The sequence below is a fragment of the Nycticebus coucang genome, chromosome 2 (genome assembly GCF_027406575.1).
Source record: "Nycticebus coucang isolate mNycCou1 chromosome 2, mNycCou1.pri, whole genome shotgun sequence".
NCBI classification, from domain to species: domain Eukaryota; kingdom Metazoa; phylum Chordata; class Mammalia; order Primates; family Lorisidae; genus Nycticebus; species Nycticebus coucang.
This window is the reverse complement of record NC_069781.1, coordinates 101,104,701-101,119,153: the sequence shown is the minus strand read 5'-3', so window position 1 is coordinate 101,119,153 and position 14,453 is coordinate 101,104,701. Positions and strand designations below refer to the sequence as shown.

At 44.1% G+C, this 14,453-nt stretch overlaps 1 protein-coding gene across 6 annotated transcripts in view; it reads left to right on the top strand.

The window, feature by feature from the left end:
• Window positions 1-14,453, top strand: part of DAPK1 (death associated protein kinase 1) — a 188,088-nt gene that overhangs the window by 108,582 nt on the left and 65,053 nt on the right. The gene's annotated exons all lie outside the window — the stretch shown is intronic.

Here is a 14,453-nt window from a genome sequence, read left to right as displayed (position 1 = left end):
ACACCAGAGCTGGCCAGTTCTAATCCAGCCCGGGCCTGTCAAACAACAATGATAACCTCAACCAAAAAACAGCTGGGTGTTGTGGCGGGCGCCTGTAGTCCCAGCTACTTGGGAGGCTGAGGCAAGAGAATCGCTTAAGCCCAGGAGTTGGAGGTTGCTGTGAGCTGTGATGCCACAGCACTCTACCCGTGGTAACAGCTTGAGGCTCAAAAAAAAAAATAAATAAATAAATTGCAGCTCTTCACACCTCAAGTGGTAGCATCGTCCTGATTGGTTGTGCTCTGTCTGACAGGCTGGTGGGCCTGCATCCCTGGATTTCCAGGTCACTACCAACAATCAGCAGCTTTCACTTAAGCCCTTTCACTGGATGGGCAGGGAGAAGTTAGCCCAGTCAAGGAGGAGGAGGTGGGTCTCTGTGCTTCCCTCAATAACAGCCTTGTTTCCAACTAAACGTGGTGGATTGATTTTGGACTATACCTCCCTCTACGGCTGTCCCAGCTTGGTTTACTTCCCGCAGGCCCTTTGTCCCAGCGCCAGTTGTAATTACCCAGGCTGAAGAGATGCCTGGCTGCCCCTGCTTTTTCCATTTGCCCCACTTTTGATTGGCCTAATTACTTCTGCGGGTCTCCAAGGCTTGGAATGAAGCCATTAAAGTAACAAGAGGCTTGGCATATGCTGCGGTCATTCTGGCTTGTGCCGTGTCCCGTTGCACGAGCACTTGTTTTACTCCAAGAAATCTGCATGGACTCACTGAAAGGTGTAACAATAGTTTGTCTCTCAGCCTCTCTGCCACCCACACTCCTTCCCTGACCGTGTTGCCTAGAGCAACGCTTCCTATCGTTTCCCACACTGGTACAGGTGCATGGGACATAGTCATTCTGTGGAGTAAACAAATAAAGCTACCTCTGGTTGAAGATGACCACCCTCAAGGACCAGCCAGGCACCCCAGAGGGCAAATTTCATGGGGCAAATGGAAAACCACAGATGGGGCCTGGCAGACACCTGAGGACTGGTGCTTGTGAGTCTACACACTTGTACTCCATTCATGGTAACCTTGAGATGTTATGCCCAGAAGGTCATATATTCCCTGGTGTACTTCCTGCCTCAACCACCATCAAGATTCCTTATATTCCTGGGGCCCGTATGCATTAAGGCTTTCTGCATCTCTTGGCCTCCCTAAACTTCCCGGAAAGCAGGCAGTCTTACTTGTCCTCCCTGTACGAATCACCCTCATTGATGGTGTGCCACATTCTGACTATTTACCAGACTCTGGATCTCACTTAAAATGAGGGGCCCAGGACTGTCTGCATGAGCCCCCTGCCTCATAATGCTTCAGGTTTTAAATGCACACTGCATATCCAGTGCAGGTAGCTAAGGATCCACTCTGACCCTGAAAATCCTTTCTGGCATGCCAGCATCTGGTTTTTCTCATCCAAATTTGTTTAGCATTTCACCTGAAGTGGCATTTAGACCATTTCCCTGTCTCCTTCCCTGCCACTTTCCCACCACCCTGTTATCACCGATACCTGTGTGACCCCAGATCTATAGCTCTTCATCCCTCTGACCAGGAAACCAGAGGTTGTCCACACGCCAGCTGGGCTCACTAGAGCCTTGGCTGCATCAGGCCCTTTCTCTCACATCATTACCTTCCTCTGCCAACACCCTTTGGTTTTCTGGAAATACTTGGGAAGTACATTGAGCCACTGTTCTACAAAGGTTGTGGGTTCTTTTTTTTTAATTTTTGTTGTTTTTTTTCTTATTTTCTTGCTTAATTTTTAAATTTTTATTTCTTTGCTTTTGTTTTTTTTTTTCTTTGTTGAAACAGAGTCCCACCCTATGCCCCTGAGCAGAGTGCAACGGCGTCATAGCTCATTGCAACCTCAGACTCCGGCTGTGGGTATCCCGCTGCCTCAGCCTCCAGAAGCTGCTGGGATTACAGGCGCTTGCTGTAGCACCCAGCTGGGTTTTTCCATTTTTTTTTTAGGAGTAGGGGTCTCACTTTCTCTCAGGCAAATCTCGAACTCCTGAGCTCCAGCAGTTCTCCCTCTTCCTCAGCTTCCCACAGTGCTGGGATTATAGGCATGAGCCACTGCGCTCAGCTCCACAAAGGTTTTTATTCCTGCTGCCTTGCACTTTTCTCCCGCTTTCCTTTCTAAGTTGGTAGGCTTCACCATTTTTGTTTCTTGGGGAGGTCTCTGGAAGCTTTAAACAAAGTCTGTTTTCATTGGTCTGGAATATATTTATGTGACCTCCCCCATCCGTGTCTCTTTTCCTATGCCCGCTCTCTCCCTTTTCCCCGTGGAAACAAAAATGCAAGCTGAAAATCAGGAAGTAAGCAGATGCTGGGTGTTGGAATGGAAGGGGTATGGTTTCTGTGAATCCACTGCAGGTGTGACAACCACCTACTCGAGACATCCTGCGGGGTGTGATGTCTCACCCCACTGCCTGGGCAGCAGCCCCCAGAGCTCCCGAAACAACCTAGGCTGCCTTCTGCAGAGGGCCATCTCTTACAAACCCCAGCTCTGAACCAGTAGGGTATTTTCAAGAGCTGCAGACATTTTGATCTATTCAGTGGGTAAAGGGAAAGTAGATTCTGTTCTCTAAAAGAGGAGGGGAGAAACAAAGACTGTTTGGGGGTTGTTGCGTTGTTTTATGAATGTCTCATTATACACCACATAATGCTTCCTCAAATTTTTTTTAAGAAAAAAAGTTTTTTGTGGGGTTTTTTTTTTTTTTTTTGGTATCACATTTAGCTGAGAACTGCAGACTCCTGTTTGAAAATCTGCTTCAGCAAACTGCTGCTCAAACATTTGGCCCTGAATCTGAGCATGCCATCATTTAAGTAAGTAAGGGGGTTGGGTAGTCATATCAGGGGACTAGTATGACTTGAAAGCACCGTCGTTTATTATGCTGTGTTGGCAACTACTTCCACCTTTTTTTAATGGCATGAGTAATGCCATCTAGCCCCAGGTCCCATCGCGCCTGCTGGTATTGATAAATCATGACGCATTTGCTTTTTACCCATCCAGCATTCTGTTTCCATCTTGGATGCTGAAAGAAAGCCATGATTCTGCTTTTTCATTTATGAATGAAAGTGATTACTTTAAAATCCTTATTTTTCCATACAGGCTGTTCTTTAATCCAACTTCACAGATCAGTCCTCCATGACCATAGATTTTTGAGGCCAGTGACCTTTTGGGGATCCCACGTTATTGCCACATACTGGTTTTTTCACAAGGCCAGAATCTTCCTTCCCCTGCCACAGCTGTCAGAGATAGGTTTGGTCTCCCATGTGCATAACATATATTCCCATAACATACAGTTTTCTATGCTGATGAGTCTGTCCCCTCATCACTTACTGGAGGTCTCATGCAATCTTGGGAGCAAAGGAACTGAAATAAAATTGCTTGGTGTTCTTAGAGAGATTTGGGACTTGGTGGAGTAGTGACGTGGTGGGCTGGAGGATGGGTTGGGAGTGGAGCTGTGAGTCAAGTTTTGTTTATTATTCTGGGCTTCCAAGAGGAAAGATTTGTTCAGGGGAGTGAACTGACATTTCCTGTGCGAAGACTGTGTGTCAGGCCATGTGCTCAGAAACGCTTTTCCTTCGATCTCACTTAATGTAGAAACTATGGAAAACATCAATCTCTTTAGGAACCTTGGCCTATAAAGCAAAACCCCTAAGATAGCAGGTAAAACATTTTTCCCTATCCCTGGAAGGGAACTCAAACAACTCTATGTTTTCTGAAAGATAATAATTGCCGTTCACTGAGTGCTTTTTATGTGCCAGGTATTGAACTAAACATACTGCATACATGGTGTCATTTAATCCCTACAAAAGGCCAAGGAGGCAGGGTTCTGAGCTTCTATTGCTACATAGAAACTACTTCAAAGCTTCCTGACTTCAAATGGAAGTAATTTGTTTTAATCACAAATCTTTAACGGGGTTAGGGCTCAGCAGGGACAGTTCATCCCTCTTCCTTGTAGCCTCAGTGTGGGGCTGGAAGATGCCTTTCTGAGATGGCTTCTCAAATGCTAGGATTTAAATGAGGGAGAGTCTTCTCCTGAGATGGCCTCTCACACACCAGTTTAGTCAAGGAGAGTCTTCTCCTGAGATGGCCTCTTACACACCAGGAGTTCAGTTAGGGGGAATCTCCTACTGAGATGGCTTCTCACACCAGGAGTTCAGTCAGGGGAATCTTCTTCTGAAATGGCCTCTCACACACCAGGAGTTTAGTCAGGGAGAGTCTTCTGAGATGGCCTCTCACACACCAGAAGTTCAGGCAGGGGGAATCTCCTACTGAGATGGCTCCTCACACACCAAGAGTTCAGTCAGGGGGAATCTCCTACTGAGATGGCTCCTCAGACACCAGGAGTTCAGGCAGGGGGAATCTCCTTCTGAGATGGCTCCTCACACACCAAGAGTTCAGTCAGGGGGAATCTCCTACTGAGATGGCTCCTCAGACACCAGGAGTTCAGGCAGGGGGAATCTCCTTCTGAGATGGCTCCTCACACACCAAGAGTTCAGTCAGGGGGAATCTCCTACTGAGATGGTCTCTCACACACCAGGAGTTTAGTCATGGGGAATCTTCTTCTGAGATGGCTCCTCGCATGCCAGGAGGTCAGCCTGGGGGAATCTCCTTCTGAGATGGCTCCTCACATGCCAGGAGTTCAGTCAGGGAGAATCTCTTACTGAGATAGCTCCTCACACACCAGGAGTGGAGTCAGGGAGAATCTCCTACTGAGATGGCTTCTCATATGCCAGGAGGTCAGCCAGGTGGATTTCCTTCTAATGTGGTCTCTCACATGATTGAGAAGGTGGTGCTGACTGTCAGCTGAAAGTTCAGTCAGAGATGTTGATTCTTCCCCATGCACCTCTCCACAGTTCTACTTGGGCTCCCCCCACAGCATGGCAGCTGGATTCCAAGAGCAAGTATTCCAGCACAGGAAATGGAAGCTGCCAGTCTCTTAAGACCTGGGTCCAGAAACTGACATAGCATCACTTCTTTTGTATTATTTTGGTCAAGCAGACACAGAGTCTGTTTAGATTTGAGGCGAGGAGAAAGAGACCACAGCTCTCAATGGGTGGTGCCAAAGGATTTGCAGTCATCTTTCTTTACCAGAAGTAGAGAAAGGTTAAGTGTCTTGTCCTAGTTCACACAGCCAGCAAGTGGATAGGTCCCCTATGCTCTTTTTCTTCTAGATCCTGTGGTGACACTTCTGAGTTGGCCTGAGTACCTAACTGACATAGCCAGTTAATGGTAGGAAGAGGCACAGAAACCTAAACTGAGATCAGTGAAGCAGATTCTAGAAATATTCCTATATCATTTGATCTGTATTTTAAATTGACTTTAAGAGCAGCACTGGCAGAACCCTATGCTTCAGAAGAAAGACCCACGGGATATGATAACCACCTTCAGAATTGGGAAGGATGGTTGTACAGGTCAGAGTGGCTTATATTCTGTGACCCGTGTTGGTCTGGAGCAGTTGACAAACATAGGCCAAAGCAAAGCCTGTTGCCTATTTATGTGTAGTCTTTGAGACAGAAAAAAAAAAGATTTTACATTTTTAAATGGTTAAAACAAAAAAGCAAACAAAAATACACAGAATTGTGTAATTGTAGCAGAGATGGCCCACACAGCCTCTCACAGAAAGCTTTGGATAACCTCTACTGTAGAGGGCAAAATCAGGACCTGTGTGACCAGAAGCAGTTTCAGGTCTACATAAGAAAGAATTTTCTAACTGGAGTTGTCTATCAGCAGGAAGGTAGCTCTCAGCTGAAGGTTATGCAGACAGAGGGCTGGTGTCAGTGGTGTGCTGGTGTGTATTTAACACCTGGCTCTCCATGGGAAAGAGGCCCTGACTTGTAATGTTTGCCTGTTTCTGTGGTATAAATACTCCCACCATAGTCAATTTCCAGCTGCAGACATGATATCACAGTGGAGTTGGGAAGAGGTGTACATAATGAGCTCTCTAGGGAGCTCCAGCTTTACTGTGAGAGTTCCAAGGATCAACAGCATGGAATGCTGCCTTCAAGTAGCTCCCACTATAGAGCTCCATGGACTTAGGGAGTGAAAATAGTATTGGAAAAAACTTGGGAAATTCCATCTGCTACTCTGGGAAGCAGGCAACTATCATTAACACATTAATATCCACAAGTCCAGAAAGGTTAGATACCTTACCCTTGACCACACAGATGATAGAGTGCACCTGCTATTTCTTTTTTTTTTTTTTTTGCAGTTTTTGGCTGGGGCTGGGTTTGAACCCACCACCTCTGGCATATGGGGCCAGGGCCCTACTCCTCTGAGCCACAGGCACCACCCCCTCCACCTGCTATTTCATTGTCTTAACATTTGGTTTAGAAAATTGATTTCTACCAAAAGATCCATAAGTTTGACTGCATCCAAATTTAAAACTTTTATTTAACAAAACATCACTTTAAGCGAAGTAAAAAGGCAAATGACAAGGGGAAAACATCTAAATATGTGAGATCAAGGTGTAGTGTTGAGAATATGTAAGGTGCACTTGTCAGTCTGTTAAAATGAACAGCAATGACAGTAATGTAATAATATGGTCATACAAGTTACACCCATTCAAACACAAACAGCCACTAAGCATATGAAAGGTTATTGGTCTAAGTGCTAAACAGGGAAACATATGGTAAAGCACTGAACACTTCTTTCAGTCATCAGATTGGCTAAAAGTAATAACACCAAACAAGTGAAGGTGTAAAGTCAGAGCAATGTTCATAAACAGCTGCTGGAGGACTGTAAGCGGATGCAGCATTAACTTATGACCAAGCGTAACCTTCACCTGAAATTCCAGACTAAACTATGAATCCTATAGCCTGGAAAAACTGGCACATCCTCAGAGAAGGCAAGTGTTTAAGGAATGGATACAAGCACCTTGTATTCTGGATAGTGAAAAATTTGGAAAATTTGCAATGAAAAGGAGGAAACAAGCTATCTTCTTGGCATTGCTGAAATAAAACAGCAAATTACAGATTGATGCATGTAATTTGATGCCATTTATTTTCATAAATTGTACAGAAAGCAATACCATATGGCTCACAGGTTACATAGAAAAAGTTGTGTACACCATATTCCTAATAATGCATGTTTTAGGGGAGGATGGAGGGTGGGGGGCCAGGAATGGGGAGGAGGGGAGGTGGTAAAAAGGCACTTGAGTTTTATAGATGAATGTTTTGATTGTTTAAAAGAATATATACATATATATATATATATTTTTTTTTTTTTTGTGGTTTTTGGCCAGGGCTGGGTTTGAACCCACCACCTCTGGCATATGGGACCAGTGCCCTACTCCTTGAGCCACAGGCGCCGCCCTACATATATATTTTTAATTAAATCATAGCTGTGTACATTAATGCAATCATGGGGCACCATACACTGGTTTTACAGACCGTTTGACACATTTTCATCACACTGGTTAACATAGCCTTCCTGACATTTTCTTAGTTATTGTGTTAAGACATTTACATTCTACATTTACTAAGTTTCACATATACCCTTGTAAGATGCACTGCAGGTGTAATCCCACCAACCACCCTCCCTCCGCCCACCCTCCCTTCCTTCCCTTTCCCCCTTCCCCCTATTCTTGGATTATAACTAGATTATAGCTTTCATGTGAAAGCCATAAATTAGTTTCATAGTAGGGCTGAGTACATTGGATACTTTTTCTTCCATTCTTGAGATACTTTACTAAGAAGAATATGTACCAGCTCCATCCATGTAAACATGAAAGAGGTAAAGTCTCCATCTTTCTTTAAGGCTGCATAATATTCCATGGTGTACATATACCACAATTATTTGATCCATTCATGGATCGATGGGCACTTGGGCTTTTTCCATGACTTAGCAATTATGAATTGGGCTGCAATAAACATTCTGGTACAAATATCTTTGTTATGATGTGATTTTTGGTCTTCTGGGTATATGCCTAGTAGAGGAATTATAGGATTGAATGGCAGATCTATTTTTAGATCTCTAAGTGTTCTCCAAACATCTTTCCAAAAGGAATGTATTAATTTGCATTCCCACCAGCAGTGTAGAAGTGTTCCCTTTTCTCCACGTCCACGCCAACATCTCTGGTCTTGGGATTTTGTGAGATGGGCTAATCTTACTTGAGTTAGATGATATCTCAAAGTAGTTTTGATTTGCATTTCTCTGATGATTAAAGATGATGAGCATTTTTTCATATGTCTGTAGGCAGCACGCCTGTCTTCTTCAGAGAAGTTTCTCTTCAAGTCCCTTGCCCAGCCTGTGATGGGATCACTTGTTCTTTTCTTGCTTCTGCACAGCCAAGAATATGTATTTTTTAAGAGATGAAGCTAAAGTTCAGTTCTTCCCAAATGGAATGGCTACTGTGAAGAACCCATTGTCTCCCTGAGGCAAGCCCAGCCCTGGCTGTGATGGATGTCTGAATGTGGTCACCTCAGCCCACGAGATCAACCTTGCTCCTAAGGGCTCTTATCACCTCTGTTACCTCCATCCTAGTCTCAGGGTGCCCTTGACACTCTTACCTAAGCAAGGAAATGCTTTTTCCTTGATTTCTTGTTGTACATTGGGACAACTGAAGCATTTTAAATAAGACTTTACTGAGAGTCAAGAATGGCAGGAGGGAAATGGATGGTTCTGCTCCTGAAGTACAGGGTTCCCATGCAGGGCTTGGAATTGCCAGCACCTGGCCACCTTCCTCTCCTAGGCTGCTCTTTCTCCCCTTACCCCACAACTGCCTTCAGGAATATCTATCTCTTGAGTCTGGGACCAAGAGAAAGATTCAGAGACGGTGTTCTCTCTCCCATGGAGCCAACGCCTACCTTCCACCCCTCTTGTCCCTGTCTAAGAGCCAAACTCGTTCCCAGATTTTTGGCCCAGGAATGTCCTTCCATTTCAGGAAAACCTACTCTGCACCCAGAAGCATATGCGGTCTTATTCTGTTGTCGGTGTGAAAGCCATGTTCGAATCCCATGACATGAGCCTTGTGTCTAGACAAGAGGCTCTCACAGGAAGTAGCTCCGAGGGTTTGTTCTCAGCCAGAGACCTAAGGCCAAGGATCATTCATTGCATGGAATACTGACACACTTACTCTGCAAGAGCTCCTATTCTAATCATATTCTCCTCATTAATCCCATTAGTATAATGAACAGTAGATATTGATATTTCTATTTTATGGACAAAGAAACTGGGCCTTAGAAGGTAACCTAACCTTTCTGAGGTCACAGAGCACTGATGTAAACCGGGCTGCCCTCTTCCACCACCTTTGAACCATCCAGTGATATTCTTCCCTTTATAGAGGACTTTTCCTGCTTTTTGTCATCCTCTTTGGGTGAAATGAAACAATCCCCCAACCAATGAACCTTGATTTCCAGGCATGAATTTCTAGGAGAATCCCCAGAACTTCTTTTTCTCTCTCTCTCTTTTTTTTTTTTAGAGACGAGTCTCCCTCTTACTCAGGTTAGTCTAGAACTCCTGCCCTCTAGCAATCCACCCACCTCCCATACTGGCTCCTGTTACAGGCGTGAGCCACTGCGTCCAGCTCCACTCCCTCACCCCCGAATTCCTTTTAAGTTGTTACTTGAATTGGAGGTGAAAATAGACTAAAATATTTTTTCAGATGTTGTCATTTTGGATTCAAAGAAGGTAGGGCTAATTCAGAGGTCTTAAGGTTAAGAACATCTTTGAAATTATTCATTCAAATTGGGAGCAACACAGTATATAAGCAAAACAATGGCTCAGACCTACAAATCTCTCTCCAACCTTAAATTCACACCTGTTTCACAAATGCAAAGGACATCTGTGATGTTTCATCTTTCCCTACAAGTGCCCCAGCTTCAATTTTGCATTCAGTAAAGTCCTCATGGACCCAAGGAATTGAAATCAGAATGTAAGGGATGAGAATGTGAAAACCCTGAAAGCCTCAGATTAATAAGAAAGAACATTCAAGGCAGGGCAGTGACAAATGGAGCACTGAGTTTTAATTTTTCAGTTTATTTAAAGGAAAAACCAAGAGGTCATTGGGTACCACCTTGCTCTGTTCATCTGTGTGTTCCATGTCAGTTATATTTAAAGGAAGAATCATCTCAAAATATTTGGGGAAATCACTTAAGCCCCAAGGACAGGATCAGATATATACACATATATATTTCTCACCCACTTTTTTGACCTTAACTTAAAACATTTTATAGTACTGCATACATGAAACCTTTCATAGGAGAATCCAAATATAAGATTTAGTTACTGAATGTTTGATGCTTGTTTTTGAGGCTGCATCGGAAAAAAACAAGAATGAGTGGTTTTTGAGAAGGAAAAGGAGATTTATTACTTTGCTATCAAAGGAAGGGAAACGACAGACTGTGCATCTCAAAATGCTGATTTGTCCTGAATTTAAGCAGAATTCAGAGATTGAAGGGGAGGGCCTATTCTCATTCAACTACAGGTCTTAACTCTCATCTTCCCATCTCAGTCCCATCTCTGCTGAAACCAAACCAGACCTCCACCCAGCTGGGAGGCTTCCACAATTTTGCCTGGCTGACACTGCCTCCAGGCCCATCTTCTGTAGTGCAAAGAAAGAAAGACATTTCCCTCTGAAAAGAGTTTTCAAGAGACAGAAAACATTTTTGCCATTTCTGTCCTCAGGCCATTTCCTCTGTAGTAGACTAAGAAAAAACTTTAGTGAATTCTAATTATCCTCTTCCTTTGCTGCTCCCTCTCTTTTTTCTGAGTTGTTTTAGCCAAATCAGTGATGTTTTGCTTGCAGCTGGTAAACCTTGGCTAACTATAATGGATTGTGATGGATACACCCCCTACCCCCATGTTGAGGTCTTAGCCCCTAGGACTTCAAAATGTGGTCTTATTTGGAAATAGGATCTTTGCAGGTATAATCAAGTTACAGTGAAATCACTAGGGTGAGTTCTAATCCACATTGGCTGGTGTTCTAATAAACAGACAGGAGCATGCCTACAGGGCAGCTTATGGGAGAACAACAGGGAGGATGTCCTGTGAAGACAGACACTGGGGTGATTGTCTAACAAAGGGCACCAAAGACTGAGGGCAGCCACCGGAGGAAGGCAGGAAGAGTCCACAAGGCTTCCCCTACAGGCTTCAGAGGCAGTGTGGCTCTGCCAAGTACCTTGATTTTAGACTTGTATCTTTCAGAACTAGGAGACAACAAATCTCTGTCATTTTAAGCCACCTAATTTGTGGGACTTTGCTAATGTAGCTCTAGCAAACTGTTGTACTACCTTTAATTATAAATTATACATTTAGGATGAAATAAGATCGAAAATTTTACTTCCTCCGTCACAGCGGGAGTGACATATTCTCCAAAGATGGCTTCAGTGTTATCTCCAGTCCTACATGTTTGTTCCTTTGTTGCGGGAAGACAAGGCCCAACAGAAAGAAAGAGCGCCCAAACACCACGTTTATAAGAGGAAGGGCTTTATTCCAAATGGCCTCACTCCCTGACTGCCTTGGTTTTCCCTTTTTTTTTGACAGTCAGAAAGTTCCACCCCACAGGTACCCTTCTCAAACTACCCTTGGCCAGTTTGAATCAAGTGGGAGATGCTATTCCCACCCCTGTAGAACTACAGGATTTCACAGAACTTGGAAATTTCCAAGGTTCAGGAAGTTAAGTTTACAAATTCCCAAGAGCTGAGTCACCGTGGAGAGGACCCCCCCCAGGTGTATCCTTGTGTTCTCCTTGAGAAGACCTGTTCTCCTGGACCTCAACCTTCTTGGGTATCCTCTCTCACCTTGAAATTCTTCCATCAAGAGGTGGGCTCTGAAGCTCCTTGCTGTCGATGGAAAAGAAGCCATACTCTGTAAAATAATTTAAGGTTTATTCTGAGCCAGATTTGAGGACCATGACCTGGAGCCACACCCAAGAAGCCTTGAGCACATTGACTTGAGGTGGTGGGGTTATAGTTTGGTTTATACATTTTAGGGAGACTGGTGAGGTCCTAAATCAATATGTGGAAAACATACATTGGTTTAGCCCCCAAAGTTAGGACATCTGGAAGTGGGAACTTAGAAATAAGTGGGTTTAAAGATTCTTTAACTGACAATTGGCTGAAAGAGTTAGGCTTTGTGGAGAAGACCAGGAGTCAGTGAAAAGCAGTGGTTAAGATAAAGGCTCTGTTAAGTAGAGATAAAGTATGGACTCTAAGTAATTTGTTTTGTATATTGATGACCTGCAGGTAGGTCATGCATAGCCGTAGGCCTATTACTGAGTCAGAAGACATCTCTAAAAAGTGGAGGGGGCATGGGGCAAGTCTGATCCCCTTTCTCAGGGCTAGGAACTCAGTTTTAGGGATTCCCTTAGTCAAGAGGGGGTCCAGTCAGTCAGTCGCTGGGCAGGGGGAGCTTAAGATTTTATTTTAATTCACAATGGGTACATCTGAGACACCTTCCACCCTGCTAGCTGGAGCACTTGTCCTGGAGCCCTGACCTATCCTAGAGCAGCCCACTTGTCTTGAGGTCACTGTGCTATGAGGGAGCCCAAACTAGCCTGAATGGAGAGACCAGGTGTAGACCTGAGACTACAAGAAGAGAGATGACCAGATGGTGACCAGACAGCCCCTAGCTGCTCCAGTGACCCTGCAGTTTCAGCTTTAGTTACTGTCTGATTACAACCCCATGGCAGACCCTGAGCCAGAATTGCCCGGCCAACCCTTCCTGAATTCCTGATCCATAAAGTGATTGTCATCTTTAAAGCCAGTAATGTTCGGGGGGCGGTCTTGTGCTGTGCATTGGTTACTTTTACTTTGAATTGTTAAAGTGGATTACATTATTATTTCTGATTAAATAGGTTTATATTTAGCACAGACAGAACACAAACACAAAATCTCAGTGGATTGACATAATAGGATTTATTTCTCAATCTTGCAGTGTCCCATGTGGATATGATAGGTCGCACTCAGGAAGCCAGTCCCAGAAAATTGCATGGAAGTTCCTCCCCAATTATTGTTACATGCACTTAAGTTTGAGAACCACTTGACTGACTTGTTCAACCTTCTCATTTGACAGAGTCATGTTGGAGTCCAGAAAGGCAATGTGACCTCCCTTTACACCTTACAACCTCCTGTACCTTGAGGCCAGAGTTGGAGCTGTGGGCCCTCCTGTGGAGGCCCATTCAGCCCTCTGTCCACGCTTCCTAGGACTTTGTGTCCTAGCAGGCTGGGTCCCTAAGAGTATGTCCGAGAAGAACATACTTGGTTCCTGGTTTGCTCCACCGGCCCCCAGTTCACATACTTGATCTGTGACTCCATGTGGGAAAATGCAGCACTGAAGAGTCCTACCCTTGTCAGGAAAGGGGACTCATCAGGCATGTAGCAAAGAGTCCCCTGTGGTTTAGATGACAGCCAGAGCTGTCCCAAATCAAGTCCTATCATAGCTTGGGCAATTCCTAACAAGAGTCAAAGACCCCCCGTTGACATAATAGGGCCTTTATTGTGCTTTAGTTTAGGAATTGGAATACTGTGATACCTTTTCATACAGGTATGTTACTCAGAAGGGCCACTTGGTTTTTAAAGTGATAAGGTGTCCTTGTTACATAATGTTACATCTGACTTTTGGAGAAGCTTTGGTGGAGTCAGAGGCTTGGGGAAGGAGAAGGAACCTTCATATTTTTCAGCTCTCTTGGTGAAAACAAGGAGTGCTGATTAGCATGCATTTCACAGCATTTCCTTAATAACTGTGATTTAAAACACTGACTCGAATACCTAATAAAGGAGGTTAAACTTGCCTTGTAAATCTGCTGCACAGATTGCTCATCTCTCTCTCCATCAATCTTCTTTCTCTTAGGCTAAATGTAGAATTTGGAACAAACAGGAAAAGTACCAGGGTTTTGACTGATTTCCTTAACAGTATTCCATAGTTCAGCAACAATATTGTGAGCTTTTGAATTTTGGTCCTAATCATGTGTGTAAAAGTGCCCGTGTGGAAAAATAAAATCCTCAAGGCATTTTCTACCTTCTGAGATTTGGGGGAATGAACAGGAGTAAATTCTTAAACAGTGCTTATTATGCTCCTAAATCTTCACTGAATCATTTGGTTTTGGTTATTTTGATTAATGACTAAAGATTTTCATGAAGGAGGATGAGTATATACATAGGGATGATGGAGGATAAGTTTACACATAGAGCCTTCAGGGTACCAGTTGATAGGTCCTGACAATGGGGTAGGGGTTCTCCTAACCCTCCCACTGTCTAACTAAAAGATTGGCTTCCTGGACAAGCTACAACACGGGCCTCATCATAACAGCATAGGATTTGAATAGGGCCTTGTGAGAGGTGCAGATGAAGAAAATTAGAGGACCAATTTGTGTCCCCTTGCTCTCAGTCTTGATCATAGTCCTGGTCCCTGACTCTGGGAGTTCCAAGGTTGTTCTTTCTCCTCATTCCTGTGCTCAGGAAGCTGTGGTGCTGAGTTGCTCAGCAT